Raw genomic sequence first — 18,574 nt, forward strand, 5'->3', positions numbered from 1 at the left:
CCCGGGGGGCACAGAGACCCGCGTGGCCAGCACCTCTGAGCTGTACGACGTGGTGCTGGTCCAGACGGACCTGCTGCAGGCCATCGCTCAGCCCAGCTACTTCACCCGCCGGGTCCACATCTGCCTGGAGAACTATGAGCGGAGCCTCCAGCAGGGGGCGCTCTAGAGCACGGACAGACCTCCAGAGACACCAGATGCTGGGGGGGGGGGCTGATGACTTATGAAGACAAGAAGTTTACACATGGAGGACGTTTTTTATATACAGAAGGATAGACGAGGAGTTTCATCTCAAACCGCTGAAGTAGCGCCAGCGTTGTGTTCAGGAGCGTAGGAAAGGAGAGAGACTAACCAGAGCACTTTACGAATAGATTGCACCGTCTCCTGTACGGAGGTGAAGGTCACTCCTCCGTCTGCTTTGTTTACACCTCGTAGAGCTGAAAGGTAAACACTGCAGACGGAGAAGGATCTATGACCTCATCGGGTCATCAAATTATAATCTAATGGGACTATATCTCTGGTAGGGATAACAAAATACTTCATTAGTCATAACACTGATATGATCAAGGAAGAGTAAAACATCTACATGATGCAGAGATATAGTGTGTTTGTACATATATATATATATATGTACATAATATATGTATGTATTTATTTATATGTATGTATTTTTATATATCTGTATTTATATATGTATTTCTTTATATATATATATGTATTTAGATATATATAACTGGTGAATATCTAGAGACATCATTTGGGCTTTTGGATGTTTTTATTATTTGTGTGACATTTGAATGTGTTCTGAAGTTTATAAATCTTTTGTTTTTTAGGGTTTTGGATTTATTTATTTATTGTTCGGCTTTCAGGAACATTTTTTACATCTATTTTTTTTTTTTGGTCAGCCCAAAATGTAGAGAGATAATACAAACTATAAGAATAATATGAGAAGAATACTCAAATGCAGGTTTCTGAGACGAGTGGAGTGACGCACACACACACACACACACACATCTGTGATTCCTTTTAATTGAAATATGCAAAACACAAATCAAAGCGCCTGTATTGAAGTCACAGCCTTGAATATGTAAAATGATAATCAGTCTGGTTCAGTTTCTGCCTGAGTAGAGATGAACCTGAAGGTGAATTAGTAAAGATTAAAATCATTATTATTAGTAAGTAATAAACCAGGAGCTGTAGGTGTGTGATGAGCCTTGTTCATAATAAGTTAGGGTTTTACATTCAGAGCCTTAAAACACACAAAGGGCAACGTCCTTATAGTTTAACCCACCTGGTTACCATGGATACTGATAAACATACTACATGAAAACCGCCATTTGTTTATTTTTCTTGATGTTTTCATTCGCTGTTTAATAAAGTTTCGTGTTTTGTGTGTTTCCTGTTGAACCGTCTGGTGATTCATCCTGACGACTGAGCGCACGAGACGCAGCACAGGCTTTAATACAGGTGTGTGTGTGTGTGTGTGTGAGGGAGAGAGTGTGAGAGGGAGAGCGTTTGGGTGAGTGAGTGTAAGAAAGGGAAAGTGTGTGTGTGAGAGGGATACAGTGTGTGTGAGAGAGGTAGATCGTGTGAGTGTGTGAAAGGGAGAGAGTTTGGGTGAGTGTGTAAGAGAGGGAGAGAGGTAGATTGTGTGTGTGTGTGTGTCCACACACTCACATGAGTTCATATCCTCTTTGTTAGAGGTTGATTGGCTGCTGACTCCATAGGCTCCGCCCACCTGATCCTGTGTGAAACTTAATGTATTTTCATTCAAGAAGAATTTAACAGCAAAGTTAATGAATTACAATAATAATAACATTACATAATAATAATATTACAATAATAATGACATTACATAACAATAATATTACATAACATTTACAAAGATGAGTTCATGCAGCACAAAGAGTTTTACAGGAAGAGAGAATAGCAATAATATAATAAAATGCACCGACACGCTGCAGGGTTTATGTTGGAAATAAAAAATATTAAACATAACATAAGATTAAATAAAACCAAATGAATAACCATCATAACACTAAAGGCCCGTTTGCTCCATCGGACACACGAGGGCAGCAGTATAAATAAATAAATAAATGAATGCAGAATAAATAAATAAATGCTTAAATAAATGTATAAATAAATAAATAAATACAAGAATAAATGTATAAATAGATAAATAAATACAGAAATTAATAAATATAAGTTATAACTCAACAGGACATCATTAAATAAATGTATTTTTCATTTATTTAATATTCAAATGAGCTACCTCATTGTTGAACAGGATTGATCTGTAGACGAACAGCGATTCTTGTCTGTACATTCTAAATACTACAGTTGTTGAGTCACGGAATGTAATTTAGCCTGATCTCGGCAGGACTTTTGAAATGCTCCGCTGGCTCTGACGTCTCCTGTAACATGAGATATAATTAGGTTTGGAGGATCTAAAGAAAGATAACGTTACGTCAATTTGACTGAGGGTTAAGATTCATAATTTTATTATCGTTTATTTGTAGCAACAGTGAACACCCTCCACTGTAAATTATTTTACAGAGAACAGTTGATGTGGTGACGTCACAAGACCAGAAGCCAGACTCCCAAGACCAGATTCAGTGATCTTGGAATTGATAAACAGCTGAAGTCAAAAAGCTGAATTCTGCTAACGGTGAGCTGGCATCATGTGCCAGGCAGAAGTAGTACCCAGCTCATTTGAATATAATAAATGAAGAAATACGTGTAAATAAATAAATGAAGAAATACAGAAATGCAGAAATATATTTATTTAATGATGTCTTGTTGATTTATAACTTATTTATTCATTCCTGTATTTATTTATACATTTATTTAAGCATTTATTTATTTATTTATACATTTATTTATTTATTTATACATTTATTTAAGCATTTATTTATTCATTTATACATTTATTTAAGCATTTATTTATTTATTCTTGTATTTATTCATGCATTCATTTATTTATTTATTTATACTTTAGTCATTTTAAGTCCTCCATAGCAGCGCAGCTCACCTCTAGGAGGCAGCACCCTCCTCCTCCTCGACCCTCCTCCCCCCCTCCAGGTGAGCGCGCACTCACCTGATGCCGCCAGCTGCCTCAAAAAGAGTGCGCGTGCACTGTACATGGAGAGGGTGGCCGGTGGAGGGACACGTGCGCACTGCGACTGGTCCGGGATGTGTTGATGCGCGCGGTGAGTGAGTGAGGGGAGGAGAGGAGGAGGGAGGAGGGGAGGAGGAGAGGAGAGGGAGGAGGAGTGATGTGGAGCCAGAGGTTGGGAGTAACTGTTGGTCTCGCTGGATTCTGCCGCTGAACCGGAACACGACAGGAGCGACAGTTCCCGGGCCGAGACGCCGCGTCCAGACGTTTACGCGCAGCCGCGCCGAACGCACCGCGGACTGCGCCTGACGCACCGCGGCCCCCCCGCACACACACCAGGTGAGGACCGCCGTGCCCCCAAACTTTCCCCCTCTCTGGTTCCCACGTCCTCTGGACAGTTGAGATAACGACGTGGCGACGCACCCGGTGCCGCGGAGGACTTTCGACGCGTTGCGCTTCACATTCACGTGCGCTCGCGGCGGGGAAGCGCAACGCGTTGTTGTTGTTGTCGTTGTTGTGGTTGTTGTTGTTGGGCGTTGCGGGGCCACTACCGGAGCCCGGCTCGGGGTGAACAGGTGGGAGGCACAAGTGTCGGGACGCGGTGGACCGGGGCGGACCGGAGGAGGAGCCCGGTGTGAGCCGCGCGCGGTCCGGCGCAGTGTTGCGGCAGCACGCGGGACAAGCGGCGCGGTGCAGGACGTTATCACTAAGTAAAGCATAGCCCACAGTAACCGCGATCACGTGCACGCGCACGGGTCTGTGTGGTCAGCACGAGGAGCTCTCTGTGTGTGTGTGTGTGTGTGTGTGTGTGTGTGTGTGTGTGTGTGTGTGTGTGTGTGTGTGTGTGTGTGTGTGTGTGTGTGTGTGTGTGTGTGTGTGTGTGTGTGTGTGTGTGTGTGCAACACGGAGCGAGCGGCACGGTGCGTTGAGGGTCCGGTGGAGGAGCTGCAGGGTGCCGGGGCCACTCCATCCAGATGTTGGGTGAGATGCATGTGGTCCATAATGAAGAAGAAGAAGAACACAGATCACTTCCTCCTGATTGATCAGCGTCTGAGTGCCTTGCTCAGGGGCACATGTGCAGGATGTAGGTGTGTTTTTTCTTTCTCTTTGGATCTCCCCCACTAGGCTCCGCCCACTAGGCTCCGCCCACTCAGGACCGTTAAAATGCCCTTAAAATGCATATATATATATTAGGGCTGTCAATCGATTAAAAAAAAACTAATTAATCGCACATTTTGAAATTGCGATTAATTAATTAATCGCGATTAATCGCAATTAAAAGTTAAAAGTTAAAAGTTCATTCTTTTTAAAGACCAAACTTCACACAGAGCTGTGTTTTCAAAGAGGCTCCTACCTATAAAGTGCCAGCGAGGTATTTAATATTGTGGATGATAAATTGTTTCTTCAGTGAAACATCAGATTAGTAAAAAAAAAAAGTATATTGAGACCCCATTGGTCCTGTCATCTTTAACATTGAACAGCAGAACCAGTGGCCTTGGTGACTGACTGACATTCACATATGTCCTGTTAACCCTCTGGAGGCTCATTTTACAAAAAAATTAAATTCACCTTTTAAAGGCGTTTGCATGTGACACATACCCACGTGTTATACATCAAACATTCCAGAACAATCTCAGCTCTATTCAATGAGGCTCAGTTGTCCTGGTGCCGTGTTCTCTGCTCTCTGACTGACAGGCTGCTAATGAGCCTCACCTGTGAGGTGGGAGGTCCTTTGTGATTTACTGAGTGTTCATTGGTTGTTTTTTCCCCAAAATGTTGACAGACAAACGGATTGACCAATCACGTTGAAGGTTTCGTGTGACGAGTTCTTTCCGCGCCGCGTGTCCCGACACGTCGCCCTCCGTTCCTCTGTGTGTCAGAGGGGGAGACGGGAGGAAGGAGGAGCAGGAGGAAACCCGACTGATTCATCCACGAGTTAAACTGATTTATGCTCCTTATTTTCAAGGATAAATAATTGTTTTAAAAACGGAAACATTGTTAAACCGTACTGCCGCGGCTTGACACTCGGTTTGAGTGTAAAAACTTCAACGAACACCGGAAGTAAACAAAGTTGCGTTAATTGCGTTAAAATATTTTAGTGCATTAACGCGGCCAAATTAATCGCATAGATTAACGCGTTAACGCTGACAGCCCTAATATATATATATATATATATATATAATTGAGCTGTGATCCAACATACATCATTCCTACCTGCTTTATTCTTCCCAGCATGCACCGGGGCATCAGACTCATGACAGAAGTTCATCATGACGAAGGTGAAGGCCAACAGCCGCGGCCCTGAGCTGGAGAGACGAGGCGCCGTCAGCGGCTCTCTGACCTCTGACCTCTGACCTCTGCTTTGACCTCTAGCAGACATTGAGCTGCAAAGTGGGCGGCGGCTAAATCTTTACGAAAGCAAGATGGAAAAAAACAATAACGAGAGAGAGAGGGAGAGAGAGAGGGAGAGAGAGGGAGAGAGACAGAGATGGAGAGAGAGACAGAGAGAGAGAGAGAGGGGAGAGAGAGAGGGAGACAGAGAGAGAGATGGAGAGAGAGAGATGGAGAGAGAGAGAGAGGGGAGAGAGAGAGATGGAGAGAGAGAGAGAGGGGAGAGAGATGGAGAGAGAGGGGAGATAGATAGAGAGGGAGAGAGACAGAGAGAGAGATGGAGAGAGAGGGGAGAGAGAGATGGAGAGAGAGGGGGGAGAGAGACAGATGGAGAGAGAGAGAGACACAGACACACACACTCCTCACCCTGTGTGTATCTGGATTATAAACGTAACCTCAGCTCCACGTTTATGGAACAAGCCTCGTTAACTTCATCCCCCTTTCTTTCTTCTTCTTCCCTCTCTCTCTCCTCTTTGTTGTTCTTTCATTCCCATGAGAACATCTCAACACGTCTGAGTCGGTTTACTCTCCACCTGCAGCGCCCACTCCTCCCACCCTCCTTCCTTCCTCTTTCATTCCTTCCCCCCTCTCTCCTTCCTTCCTTCCCTCTCTCTCTCTCCCCCTCTCTCTCCTTCCCTCGGCTGCTTCTTCTTTTAATTTGGCTTTACATCTTTTTAAGGAAGAAAGAAACATCTGCTGAGAAACTGATGTGTGTGTGTGTGGGGGGGTAGGAGGAGGAGGGGGGAGAGGGGGGAGTAGAGGTGGAGAAGGAGGGTGGAGGAGGAGGGGGGGAGTAGAGGGGGGGGGGTATTTATCTAAACGCCACAGCTAGTCCCCAGATGCCCCGTTGTGGCTCTCGCTGCAGAGGATTCTCTTCTCCTCCTCCTCACCTCTTCTCTTCCTCCTCACCTCTTCTCCTCCTCCTCCTCACCCCTTCTCTTCCTCCTCACCTCTTCTCTTCCTCCTCACCTCTTCTCTTCCTCCTCACCCCTTCTCCTCCTCCTCACCCCTTCTCTTCCTCCTCACCTCTTCTCTTCCTCCTCACCTCTTCTCTTCCTCCTCACCCCTTCTCCTCCTCCTCACCCCTTCTCTTCCTCCTCACCCCTTCTCCTACTCCTCACCTCTTCTCTTCCTCCTCACCCCTTCTCCTCCTCCTCACCCCTTCTCCTACTCCTCACCCCTTCTCTTCCTCCTCACCCCTTCTCCTCCTCCTCACCACGTCTCCTCCTCTTCGTTTCTCGCACTTGTTTGATTCCTGTTTCCAGGCAACCGTTCGCCAGGGGAAGGAAAACAGTCCACTCTTCTTCTTCTTCTTCTTCTTCTGTTTTTCCTCTCCTGGATCTTTAAAGACAGAGCTTCACTCTGACGTGTTTTCAGAAACCTTTGTCCTAGTTCTAGTTGTTCTATTTGTTCTGTTTTGCGTCAGCTGTCACAAAAGAGAGAGAGATCCGGACGGAGAGGATTATTCCAGAACATTAAACTCGACAGATTGAACGGAAACAACATTCACCCTGACGGTCTGGTACGGCCCCGTGGGGGTCACCGCCCACTGGCCCCGCCCCCGATGATGTCATCCAGGCTGTCTCCGTGTGAGACGGTTAGCGGGGTCAACTGGGCTAACTGGGCCATCTGGGCCAACACACACACACACACACACAGACAGACACACACACATATTGCCATCACGTTGGTTTTGCACTGATATAACGAGACCCACCTTTTATCCAACAGATAAAGGCCCTTTTCTATTATTACCCAGACTGCATTGCGGCACTCCCGCTGTGGGCATCAGTTCCGTGTCACGATGTTGCTTCAGAAAAGCTTGTTATTGTGATTCTGCCGGATCAGAACCGGAGGGATGACGTCTCTGGGATGGCGTCCGCCGTCAAACCGCCGCGTGGTTACGGGGTTACCGAGTCACGGAGTTACGCCGGGATACAATTCCCCAGCTCAGAGCGCATTAACAGCTCCACCGCGTCGCACTCGACCCGCGGGAAATAATCTCAAAGTCCTTAATGCAGTTTACATCCTCTGTGAGGCTGCAAGGGGGAGATGCACACGGAACAATGAGGGTTCTGAAAGGGTTCTTTCAAAGGATTTGTGGATCTACGCAGATCCATCACCGACTGAATAAAAAATCTTCGTTTAAGGCACCTTTATAGGTTCTTTGTGGAACCAGAAATGGTGCCGTAAAGAACCTTTTTCAGAAGGTTCTTTGAGACACCTTTATAGGTTCTTTGAATAAGCATTTAAGGAAATGGATCTTTAAAGAACCCTGGTTTGAAAGGTTCTTTGTGGAACCAGAAATGGTGCCTTAAAGAACCATCTTTAAGGTTCTATGAGACACCTTTATAGGTTCTTTGAAGAACTCTTTCAGGACATAGTTCTTTAGAGACCCCTGGTTTGAAAGGTTTTTCTATGGCACCACTCTGAAGAACCATGTTGGGTTACAGATGGCGTGTGTGTGTGTGTGTGTGTGTGTGTGTGTGTGTGTGTGTGTGTGTGTGTGTGTGTGTGTGTGTGTGTGTGTGTGTGTGTGTGTGTGTGTGTGTGTGTGTGTGTGTGTGTGTGTGTGTGTGTGTGTGTGTGTGTGTGTGTGTGTGTTCGTTCTGTGGGCACAGACAGCAGCACACAGCTCCTCTCCTCTCCGTGGTGACAGGTCCTGTCGCTGCAGGAGGAGACGGGCATTAGCTCCATGATGCCTTCAGTTCCCCAGACAGTGAACACAACACGTCTCCGGCTCGGTGGAGAACAGATACCGACGTCTTCATCGCGTTGACGAGCCTTGATGGAAATCACTGTCACAGGCCCGCTGCCTCGGGGCTTGTGGGTAGTTTCAACTCCTTCTGTGACACACGGGATTTGATGGCATCCAGGGATGTGTGAAGTACACAAACTACACTTCATCCACAGGAGAGTGTTGTATAACAATAATGATAATAAAAACCTCTTTATCTTCTACTGAGGCTTCTCTGGCTACACACACACACACACACAGACACACACACACACACAAACACATTTGTATCATAGTCCCTATGGGGGAATTGGTCCCCACGGGTTGTGTGATATGCCAGATGGTGGACCCCACCGGGATATAAAAATGCACACAAACACACACGCACACACACACAGACGGGCCCCTGTGAAATTCTGCCCATCTCATTTTGTGGAACATCACTTTGAGGCCAGCAGCCCGGGAGGACTCAGCCCGACCAAATAGTGCACCATGAGAAGCAAACACACTGAAGGCCTGCTCGAGTTGTCGTAGGAAAAGAAATGGAATTTAAATCTTGAATGGAGCCGTCACTGACACCGCGCGCTCCGGGTCCCCGAGCTGCTGCGAGTGCTTTGGGATGAACATCCCTGTGAGTACATGTCATTAGATCTCCTCTCATGCTCTGTGAGTGTGTGTTTGCCTGATGACCTCCTCAGGCCGTCTCCTCTCATCCCTCACACTCCAGAAGAATCTCAAGATATAATCTGCAGCGTCGGGTATTCAACAGCTCAACTTTAGATTTTGTATATATATATTTAACCGGTGTGATTAAAAAAACTCAACACAGCAAAAATGTATCACTGTCTTCAGCATTGACGAAGACAGGGCTGACCAAAACTGTCCTCACCTTTCACAATAAAAGCCTGAGGCTTTTATTATATATATATATATATATTCAAATATATATGATTTAATATAAATATTATATATATAATATATATAGTATATATATGTATATTATATATGTATATACAAATATATATGATTAAATATTATATATATAATATATAGTATATATATACATATATATTATATAATATATATATATATATATAGTATATAAATATTTCATATACTCCCAGTTACACTGTGTAACTGGGAGTAAATGGGCTGTGTACATGACTGGGACATCATATGTCTAATGCATATGTCGCATTGAGTCGTGTAGTTGTTGGTTTTAATGTGGCGTGGCCGTTAATTCCATATTTACAGGCTTCATAATAATAATAATAATAATCATTTATTTTATATAGCGCTTCTCAAGGCACCCGAAGTCGCTTTACAGAGTACAGAGTCCAGTAGTCACACACACACACAGTCATCCCTGTGGTGGTAAGCTACATCAGTAGCCACAGCTGCCCTGGGGCAGACTGACGGAAGCGTGGCAGCCAATCAGCGCCTACGGCCCCTCCGACCACCACCAACATTCATTCACATCCATACGAACCGGGGTGAGGCTGCGGTGCATGTCTTTATGATGGTGGGGGAAACCGGAGTACCCGGAGGAAACCCACGCATGCTGTAATTCGTGTTCGCGGAGACATTTTCCGCTAACTGCCTCTTAATTAGATAATTTCGTCCGGTTGCATTTAATTGCGATACGCAGTCGACACGATTGATGGCCGCCAGGAGGAAACGAGGCTGCGGCTCGCCTCGGTTTGAAGCTTCGGTGTTTTATAAGACGACCGGATTGAAGCCGCGGCGCTGACTCGGCATAAAAAACAAAAACAAAGAGTCGAAGATAAAACTCGACCACGGAGGAGACGTTAAGTTACACATCAGAGACATGCAACGCACCCCGGAGCTGGAGCTGATAGTAAAGGAGAGAAGAGGAGGAAATATCAAGGGAGTGAGGAACCGAGGGAGAGGAGGAGGAGGAGGATGAAAGGAGCACAATGTCAGGTTTAAATTATGGAGGACAAGCGGCTTCAAACTTAAAGGCTGAATTTGCGGATGCGGCAAGCTGCGATGAGGAGGAGAGGAGGAGGGGAGGAGGAGAGAAGGGGAGAGGAGGGGACAAGGAAAGGAGGAGAGAAGGGGACGAGGCGAGGAGGGGACGAGGAGAGGATACATTTGTCTTACAGTGCATCCGGAAAGTATTCACAGCGCTTCATTTTTCCCACATTTTATTATGTTACAGCCTTATTCCAAAATGGATTAAATTCATTATTTTCCTCAACATTCTACACACAAAAACCCATAATGACAAAGTGAAAACTGTTTTTTTGCAAATTTGTGCACATCTATTAAAAATAAAGAAGGAAACCATAACATGTACATAAGTATTCACAGCCTTTGCTCAATACTTTGTTGAAGCACCTTTGGCAGCAATTACAGCCTCAAGTCTTCTTGGGTCTGATTCCACAAGCGTGGCACACCTATTTCTGGGCAGTTTCTCCCATTCTTCTTTGCAGAACCTCTCAAGTTCCATCAGGTTGGATGGGGAGCGTCGGTGCACAGCCATTTTCAGATCTCTCCAGAGATGTTCAATGGGGTTCAAGTCAGGGCTCTGGCTGGGCCTCTCAAGGACCTTCACAGAGTCGTCCCGAAGCCACTCCTTTGTTATCTGGGCTGTGTGCTTCGGGTCGTTGTCCTGTTGGAAGATGAACCGTCGCCCCAGTCTGAGGTCCAGAGCGCTTTGGAGCATGTTTTCATCGAGGATGTCTCTGTACATTGCTGCATTCATCTTTCCCTCAGTCCTGACTCGTCTCCCAGTTCCTCCCGCTGAAAAACATCCCACAGCATGATGCTGCCACCACCGTGCTTCACTGTAGGGATGGTGTTGGCCAGGTGATGAGCAGTGCCTGGTTTCCTCCAGACATGACGCTTAGCATTCAGGCCAAAGAGTTCAATCTTTGTTTCATCAGACCAGAGAATTTTGTTTCTCATGGTCTGAGAGTCCTTCAGGTGCTTTTTTGCAAACTCTAGGCGGGCTGTCATGTGCTTCTTACTGAGGAGTGAGTTCCGTCTGGCCACTCGACCAAACAGGCCTGATTTGTGGAGTGCTGCAGAGATGGTTGTCCTTCTGGAAGGTTCTCCTCTCTTCTTAGAACAACGCGGGAGCTCTGTCAGAGTGACCATCGGGTTCCTGTTCACCTCCCTGACTAAGGCCCTTCTCCCCGATCGCTCCGTCTGGCTGGGCGACTCTAGGAAGAGTCCTGGTGGTTCCAAACCTCTTCCATGTCCGATGATGGAGGCCACTGTGCTCATTGGGACTTTCAATGCTGCAGAAATCTTTCTGTACCCTTCGCCAGATCTGTGCCTCCATACAATTCTGTCTCGGAGGTCTTTAGATAATTCCTTGAACTTCATGACTTGGTTTATGCTCTGATATGCTGTCAACTGTGATACCTTATATAGACAGGTGTGTGCCTTTCTCAATCATGTCCAATCAACTGAATTTAGCACAGGTGGACTCCAATCAAACATCTCAAGGATGATCAGTGGAAACAGGATGCACCTGAGCTACATGTTGAGTGTCATGGCAAAGGCTGTGAATACTTATGTACATGTTATGTTTCGTTCTTTATTTTTAACAGATTTGCAAAAATTTGCAAAAAACAGTTTTCACTTTGTCATTATGGGTTGTTGTGTGTAGAATGTTGAGGAAAATAATGAATTTAATCCATTTTGGAATAAGGCTGTAACATAACAAAATGTGGAAAAAGTGAAGCGCTGTGAATACTTTCCGGATGCACTGTATACTATTTGGGTTTTTGGACTTTCAGCTTCGCGAAAGCTGTGTTAAAGCTGCATTCTCTCTCCAGACCACCAGGGGGCGACTCCTCTGGTTGTATAGAAGTCTATGCTTCATGTGTTAAAGCTGCATTATCTCTCCAGACCACCAGGGGGCGACTCCTCTGGTTGTATAGAAGTCTATGCTTCATGTGTTAAAGCTGCATTCTCTCTCCAGACCACCAGGGGGCGACTCCTCTGGTTGTATATAAGTCTGCTTCATGTGTTAAAGCTGCATTCTCTCTCCTGACCACCAGGGGGCGACTCCTCTGGTTGTATAGAAGTCTCTGCTTCATGTGTTAAAGCTGCATTCTCTCTACTGACCACCAGGGGGCAACTCCTCTGGTTGTATAGAAGTCTCTGCTTCATGTGTTAAAGCTGCATTCTCTCTCCTGACCACCAGGGGGCGACTCCTCTGGTTGTATAGAAGTCTCTGCTTCATGTGTTAAAGCTGCATTCTCTCCTGACCACCAGGGGGCGACTCCTCTGGTTGTATAGAAGTCTCTGCTTCATGTGTTAAAGCTGCATTCTCTCTCCTGACCACCAGGGGGCGACTCCTCTGGTTGTATAGAAGTCTCTGCTTCATGTGTTAAAACTGCATTCTCTCTCCTGGCCTCCACTGCTGCGTGAGTGATTTCCTTATACACAAACATTGTTCCTTCACTTCCTTTTTACTGATTTAAAGTGACAGGAAGCCGACGCCCCCTCCGGGCTGGAACAACACTTAAATATGAACGAACATGTGGCGTTCTGTACCGCTCGTCTTCGTTTTGAGGCTCAACGCCTGAAAGAAGCTCTGAGTTCAGTGTTATGACATCACTCTGTGATTCATATTCAAGTCATTGTGAGTCATGAGAGATTCACCCTGACGTCCATTAGAATGCGAGGAAATTAAATTTGAGGACTTGAGTGATACACAAGGATAGCAATCGGACCTCTGGGAGCATTGTTGGCCGGAGCTTTATGATTTCAAGCAATTATAATCAATCATTATCCGTCTGCTCGTTCCCTCACCCGTCATCTTCCATCACTTAGACCACAGGTGTCAAACACAAGGCCCGCGGGCCAAATCCGGCCCGCCGCATCATTTCATGTGGCCCCTGACGGCTTGAAAGATACATGATCCCCTTTTCTTAAAGAAATGTAAGAAATATTTCCCGTGCTTTTATTTTGAAGGTTATAATATTAGAGAAATGTTCGTATGTACAATATATCTACACTCAAATAAACGATAATCAAATGCAAAGAGAGTTATTTAACAACATGTTCGAAGAGCTTCTAACGTGTTTCCGGCCCTTTAAGAGGGCGGCCATGATGCTGATGTGGCCTTGCAATTGATGTGTCTGTCTTTCTCTTTTTTGGACGATAATTTTGCCAAACGTTTGTTCAGAAAGCAATCTGTCAACAGGAGAATATTACCACGGCTCAACCCTCATGTCAGATCTTGTTTCCGTGGTTATTATCTTGCTGACTTACAGTTAACCAGAAGCTCCGTTAACTCTTTGGTTCAGTGCCATGGGATAAAAGCTAAGAATAAGCCATGTAAGAGCTCATCGGCGAACACTGAGGAGGAACCGAGTCTCTCGCTGGTCATTATCTCGACAATGTGAGTATTGACTGTGGGCTTCAGTCTCCACGTGGAGGCTTTGGGTTTGAATAGTTCTAATGCTTAATCAATACAGAATGTTGACTGCAGGCCGGACCGGGAACCCGGATCCCCCCGGAGACACCGGGTGTGAATGTGGTGCTTGTTGTGAATCAGCCGGTAAACCAGCTGCACTCTGCTGTTGTCTCCAGTTGATGTTTCCTGTCTGAGTAGAAACCCTCAGGACAACTTCTGCAAAGCTCTTCCCACAGTGATATATTATATATGTTTATATACATATGTATATATATATGTGTTAGCGGGTCTATGCGTTAGCGGGTCTATGTGTTAGTGGTCTATGTGTTAGCAGGTCTATGTGTTAGCGGGTCTATGCGTTAGTGGTCTATGTGTTAGCGGGTCTATGTGTTAGCGGGTCTATGTGTTAGTGGTCTATGTGTTAGCAGGTCTATGTGTTAGCGGGTCTATGTGTTAGCGGGTCTATGCGTTAGCGGGTCTATGTGTTAGCGGGTCTATGCGTTAGCGGGTCTATGTGTTAGCGGGTCTATGTGTTAGCGGGTCTATGCGTTAGCGGGTCTATGCGTTAGCAGTCCGCGGGTCTCCAGTGGGGGGGAAGTACCACTCCGACTCTTTTAAAAGACGAGCCATCGTCCGTCCGACATCCCGCTCGACGTTTGAAACACGTCAATTATCCCTGTGTTCGCTCGCCGTCCCCATTCTGCCAGTTTGGCTTTGAACTCGGCCGCTCTCTCTTCCAGCGGAGCTGCGGGGCTCATAGTTAATAATGCATCCCGTTGGTCCTTTCTGTAAAAACCTTTTCACCAAAGTGAAGGAAAAGAAAGAGTTCAGGACCCAGAAAACCGTTCTGTAAAGGTTCTCCGTCTTCCCTTTGTGCCGTCAGGAGAAGGGGCGGAGCACCCTGGGGAGTCTCGCTCATTATCTTAAATCTGCCGCGCACGCTCTGAACGCGGCACCATTCAAAGCCGATGACCGGAGAGGATGATGATGACGAGCTGATGATGACGAGCGGCTGAGCGTTGGAAGAACGCCGCGTTCTCTTCAGCCGACTGGAAGTTTAGAGTCAAACGACTCCATTAGGGTTAGTCATCTTTATCTTTCAGTCACCCGTCCGGAGACATTTGCCTCATCTTGGGTTTTCCGTGTGAGCCGATCCCTCTGACTCTTGGAAGGCATCAGGATCCCCAGGAAGGACGCATGTCTCCGTGGGTGCACAGCGTTTAGGATCCGACACGCCGTGGATGTTAGATTCATCATCCAGGCGTCACCTCTCTGTTTCTAAGCTGACGTGAATATTCTCTCTTCTTTTTGAGTTCGCTGGTGGCAGAATCCTGATATTGTCACCGAGCAGCTCAGCGTAGCAATAACATCAAATCCTCCTCAAAGCCCACCTGGGAGCGGTGGGATGCAGAACTAATCATTTGAAGTCAGAAACACTCAAACTAATTGTCTTTCACAATCGCCATGGTGATCATGGATTGACAGAATGAACCGAAATATGACAACGACCAAAAAAACAACACAAGATGCTTCAAGAAATCACAAGAAAGTGAATTGTATTATTAATATCAATAACTTTATTAAGCATACCGACAATTTATCTTTCCTTCTCTCTAAAAACACACCGAACATTTATAGTAAGACTGCTGTGGCAGCTTGGGGACCGGGCTCAGGAGGAGGGGGGTCTGGGGGACCGGGCTCAGGAGGAGGGGGGTCTGGGGGACTGGGCTCAGGAGGAGGGGGGTCTGGGGGACCGGGCTCAGGAGGAGGGGGTCTGGGGGACCGGGCTCAGGAGGAAGGGGGGTCTGGGGGACCGGGCTCAGGAGGAGGGGGGTCTGAGGGACCGGGCTCAGGACGAGGGGGGTCTGGGGGACCGGGTTCAGGAGGAGGAGGGTCTGGGGGACCGGGTTCAGGAGGAGGGGTCTGGGGGACGGGGCTGAGGAGGAGGGGGGTCTGGGGGACCGGGCTCAGGAGGAGGGTCTGGGGACCGGGCTCAGGAGGAGGGGTCTGAGGGACCGGGCTCAGGACGAGGGTGTCTGGGGGACCGGGCTCAGGAGGAGGAGGGTCTGGGGGACCGGGTTCAGGAGGAGGAGGGTCTGGGGGACCGGGCTCAGGACGAGGGGGTCTGGGGGACCGGGCTCAGGAGGAGGGGGTCTGGGGGACCGGGCTCAGGAGGAGGAGGGTCTGGGGGACCGGGCTCAGGACGAGGGGGTCTGGGGGACCGGGCTCAGGAGGAGGGGGTCTGGGGGACCGGGTTCAGGAGGAGGGGGGTCTGAGGGACCGGGCTCAGGAGGAGGGGGGTCTGGGGGACCGGGCTCAGGAGGAGGGGGGTCTGGGGACCGGGCTCAGGAGGAGGGGTCTGAGGACCGGGCTCAGGACGAGGGGGGTCTGGGGGACCGGGTTCAGGAGGAGGAGGGTCTGGGGGACCGGGCTCAGGAGGAGGGGGGTCTGGGGGACCGGGCTCAGGAGGAGGGGGGTCTGGGGGACCGGGCTCAGGACGAGGGGGGTCTGGGGGACCGGGTTCAGGAGGAGGAGGGTCTGGGGGACCGGGTTCAGGAGGAGGAGGGTCTGGGGGACCGGGCTCAGGAGGAGGAGGGTCTGGGGGACCGGGTTCAGGAGGAGGAGGGTCTGGGGGACCGGGCTCAGGAGGAGGAGGGTCTGGGGGACCGGGCTCAGGAGGAGGAGGGTCTGGGGGACCGGGCTCAGGAGGAGGGGCTCTGGGGGACCGGGCTCAGGAGGAGGGGTCTGGGGACCGGGCTCAGGAGGAAGGGGTCTGGGGACCGGGCTCAGGAGGAGGGTCTGGGGACCGGGCTCAGGAGGAAGGGGTCTGGGGACCGGCCTCAGGAGGAGGGGGCTCTGGGGGACCGGGCTCAGGACGAGGGGGTCTGGGGGACCGGGTTCAGGAGGAGGAGGGTCTGGGGACCGGGCTCAGGATGAGGGTCTGGGGACCGGGCTCAGGAGGAAGGGGGTCTGGGGACCGGGCTCAGGACGAGGGGTCTGGGGGACCGGGCTCAGGATGAGGGGGGTCTGGGGGACCGGGCTCAGGAGGAAGGGGGGTCTGGGGGACCGGGCTCAGGACGAGGGGGGTCTGGGGGACCGGGCTCAGGAGGAGGAGGGTCTGGGGGACCGGGCTCAGGAGGAGGGGGGTCTGGGGGACCGGGCTCAGGAGGAGGGGGGTCTGGGGGACCGGGCTCAGGAGGAGGGTCTGGGGACCGGGCTCAGGACGAGGACCGGGCTCAGGACGAGGAGGCTCTGGGGGACCGGGCTCAGGACGAGGGGCCTCTGGGGGACCGGGCTCAGGACGAGGGGCCTCTGGGGGACCGGGCTCAGGACGAGGAGGGTCTGGGGGACCGGGTTCAGGACGAGGGGGGTCTGGGGGACCGGGCTCAGGAGGAGCCCCCAGACCCCCCTCGTCCTGAGCCCGGTCCCCTAGCTGCCACAACTGCATTATGCAAAGATTACACATGTAAATATGTTTAGAACAAAGAAACGAGAACAAACTTCCCGATGTATTTTTTAGAAAAATAATCCATTTGTTTCCGTTGTCCAACAGGAAGAGGATGAGCCGGTTCTCAAACTGAATGTGTGACACGAGCACGCGGCTCTGTGAAGTGTGTTCCTGCTCATTAGATGTCCAGCTTGTATTTGCTCACAGCTTTATTAATAACAAACAACGGCTAACAATGTACATAAACCCCGCCGGTGCCACGCGGTGCCGCCATGAGGCGGCCGCGCAGCAGCAGTGCATTCCTGCACCGCCTGTATCACATTATGTATATTATACATATTATACATATTATATATATATATATATAACGCCTTTTGTTTTTGGTGTTCCGCCCACATGGGACTCGTCACGAGGGGATTACTGAATACCGCTGACCTATAAATACATTTCCACTCTCACAGTCTCACATCTTTGATTTGCTTCGGCTGCGCCGCCACTAGCGTCCGCTTCATTCCGCCCACGCGCTGACAACGGGGAAGCTGAAGATGGATTCAAGGACCGCGGGACGTATCAACGTCAGCTCCACCCACCGAGCAGCAGTTAATACGCTCACCAGATAACGACATCGCCCAACAAGGTTATGACTAACTCACAGTCGGAGCTAGTTAGCTACCTAGCATGCTAACATCTCGTTAGCATGCTAACTGACGAGCAGGTGTTTCCTCACCCACGAGTAACGACGCTGCACAGGCAATAATAAACGTTGTTTCACATGAGATCAACACATCGGATCAAATAACCGCTAGTACCTCCCCTGACTGTCGCGTTTATAGTTTTTATCTTTTGACAAATACTAACGTTAGCATTTCACTCAACAACAAAAGAATTACGCTCACAACTTTTCATTTATTTTGTCACGTCCACTCGCACGAGCTAACGTAACTACGCAGTGAACCCCAGCAGACGGCTAGCGGCGGCCGCCTCAAAGCGGCCTGAATATAATTTAAAGGTGTAAAGAGTTATATAAATATGTAAAGCCCATTTAGTTGTCATGTGAGGTATAAAGACCCCAAACCGTAAAAAAATGTCCACGGTAAAGTTGTAATCTGCATTGACTCCATTTTGGAGACAGCCTCAAGTGGCCGTTCAGTGAACTGCAGTTCTGGCCCTTTTCCAGCGTGGAGGTCGGGCCGCACCGACCTCTCTGATGTCGTCCTCATCATCTCACTTGGTAAAGGTCAGCGTGTCCTTGGGGCTCAGGCCACTAACTGGGTCTGGAAGATGGATTCATTAATTACTACTTGTGCGGGACTACTTGTAGTTCCTAGAGTCTTAAAAAGTAGAATGGGAGCCAGAGCCTTTAGTTATCAAGCTCCTCTTTTATGGAACCAGCTTCCACCTTCAGTCCGGGAGGCAGACACAGTCACCTCGTTTAAGAGTAGACTTAAGACCTTCCTCTTTGACAGAGCTTATAGTTAGGGCTGAATC

At 48.5% G+C, this 18,574-nt stretch overlaps 1 protein-coding gene across 1 annotated transcript in view; it reads left to right on the top strand.

Moving 5' to 3' along the window:
- The first annotated feature begins 3,292 nt into the window (after positions 1 to 3,292).
- The window catches only part of LOC130199752 (kelch domain-containing protein 8B), a 59,601-nt gene continuing 44,319 nt past the window's right edge, over positions 3,293 to 18,574 (top strand). Inside the window, exon 1 of the mRNA XM_056423489.1 lies at positions 3,293 to 3,451. The gene's annotated coding sequence lies outside the window, so the exon portion shown is untranslated. The remainder of the gene's footprint in view (positions 3,452 to 18,574) is intronic.

Source organism: Pseudoliparis swirei, chromosome 9 (assembly GCF_029220125.1).
Source record: "Pseudoliparis swirei isolate HS2019 ecotype Mariana Trench chromosome 9, NWPU_hadal_v1, whole genome shotgun sequence".
NCBI lineage: Eukaryota > Metazoa > Chordata > Actinopteri > Perciformes > Liparidae > Pseudoliparis > Pseudoliparis swirei.